Source organism: Pinus tabuliformis, chromosome 5_1, assembly GCF_031772625.1.
Source record: "Pinus tabuliformis cultivar Carrire ecotype Pingquan chromosome 5_1, CPIR1, whole genome shotgun sequence".
NCBI lineage: Eukaryota > Viridiplantae > Streptophyta > Pinopsida > Pinales > Pinaceae > Pinus > Pinus tabuliformis.
In genome coordinates, this window is record NC_142305.1 from 302,582,902 (window position 1) to 302,585,544 (window position 2,643).

A 2,643-nucleotide genomic window follows, 5' to 3' on the forward strand; every position below is an offset into this window, starting at 1 on the left:
TATAGTTAAACATAACATCAAACAATAAATAAATGTTATGGATAGAACATTTATCATTATGAATCTGTATACAACAAGTTATGGACATTGAATGTTCCACTCAATCATAGTCATTATTGCACCAATTATTTCTACAACAAACCAACCTCGAGCTAGGGCCATGAGGTTACATGGATGGATATGCTCCCATGTTTGGTTACAGTCCACACAAAAAACCCAATAAGAAGTAATTTCTCAATGACACGACTTCTACAACAATTCCAACCACCGCACTCTTTGTCCCATCAATATACATGATCCAAGGTATGAAATTTCCTTCTCCACACAAAAGTCCCTTAGACAGCCTCCATCCCCTCCAAGGATCCAACACAAATTGACTAGGAATAGCCAAGTTGGGATCTCCAGGAAATATAGTTGCAAATAGAGTGCTCACAACAACATTTTCAAACACTCTTGGGTAATTTTCAACAAGAATGCTTCATATGCATGAGAACCTACTTCTCAATGTAATTTTCAGATATACTAAGATGTTTTCCAACGCCCAATAAGGCTTCTTGCTCTTTCGCAATGCAAAACTATATTTTTCATCCCTTCTTCCTTTCTCAAAAAATGAGTTTTCTCCCCTTTTCAAATTTCCCTTCATTTTACTACTCTAATGCATGTTTGACTCTCACAATTCCCCAAAATGATTATACTTAACCCATGTTGTCATAACTAAGTGAAATGACTCTCTCATCCACCTCTTACATACATTTAATAATACAAGTCCCATCATAAGCATTTTTAAACCATGTTCCAATAACTAAGTGAAATGACTCTTCTACCAACCTCTCACACACATTCAATGATTGTTTTCAACAAGTCAAGGTAATTAATTAATAACAATATGATTTATAAAAATGACATAAGTTATAGGCATTTGGAATCTCTTGAAACCCTTTTTAATCTTTTTTTTTTTTAATCATAACTCTATCTTTATTTATCTAATATATATTTTTTTATATTTTCTTTAATATATATAATTAACATATTTAGTTAATAACTTATTTCATATTTTTCTTTTTTCTTTTTTATGTTGTGGTTCACGGACACCTTCGGTCAACGAGTGACACTATGTCCACGGAAAAATCTAGGGCTTATGCCCCTCAGCCTATAACAAGACCTGACCCCAAGAGCTTTCGGGAATTGACCCTGTGACCTCCCAAACAGCGAGGCCCCGACTTGACAGATTGAGCTAACTCTTGGGGCTACTTATTTCATATTTTTCTATTCAAATAAACACTATAATAACCTATTTCATATTTTTTACTCAATTTTCGAACAAACACTTCAATAACCTTTGCACCCATATAGTCATAACTCAAAATGTATGAAATCTATGACATAAAAGATTGAAATCGAGGTTTTATAAATCCATGAGATAGATTTGACCATCAACATAAAATATTGAAATTGAGGTGTTATAGATCCCATGAAATGGATTTGACCATCAACTTATTTCATAATTTTTCACCCTCATTTCTTTCGAATATAACACTTCAATAATCTTTGCACCAATATAGTTATAGCTATAAAGATCTAAATCTATGACATAAAGAGTTTGTCTATCTATCTAGTTGGCATAACATTATCATGAAATCATAGGCTTATGGAAAAGTTTAAAAAATGAAAATAATCAAAATAAAAAGTGGTAAGCCAACACTCTACTATAAAAACATTTGCATTACAGATATAAAGGAGCAAAAGGATAATTCTATATTTGAGAGATCCATATCTTTCTTTTATCCTAATTGAGAACTCAAAAGGCACATATTCTAGTGTGTATTTATTGAGAACTCAAAAGGCATCCAAACTCTTAAACTAAGAATTAGCCCTTAATAATAGTGAATACCTTCGATCCCCGGCTAACATAATGATAAAACAATTCTCTGCCCCATTACTCATTATCATGCATCACCTACTGTCTCTTCGCTCACCTTGGGATAATATACTTTGTTAACAGCTAGTTATTTTCTTTCAAACTAGACAACATGTTCTCATTAAATATATATCTCGTTTTTATTGGTTATATATATATATATATATATATATATATATATATATATATATATAATTTTCTAGCTAATATATTTTCATAACTATAAATAAAAATAAAATATTAATATTTGAATTAAATATATGAAAAAAATAATAGCTACTAATTAATATAATTTAATAAAAAAATAAACCAATATATATGTTTTATTCTATATTTATTTTTATATTGTTTAAAAAAACTGACAAAAATAAAAATATTCAATATCATTATTATATTTAAATAAATGTATTAATAATAATAATAATTTACTTTTAAAATTATTTCAAATATTATAACACTTCATTATCTATTTCATAATTTTCCACCTTTATTTCTTTCGAATATAACACTTCAATAATCTTTGCACCAATATAGTTATAGCTATAAAGATCTAAACCTACGGCATAAAGAGTTTGTATATCTATCTAGTTGGCATAACATAATCACGAAGTCATAGGCTTATGGAAAAGTTTAAAAAATGAAAATAATCAAAATAAAAAGTAGTAAGTCAGCGCTCTACAATAAAAACATTTGCATTGCAGATATAAAGGAGCAAAAGGATAATT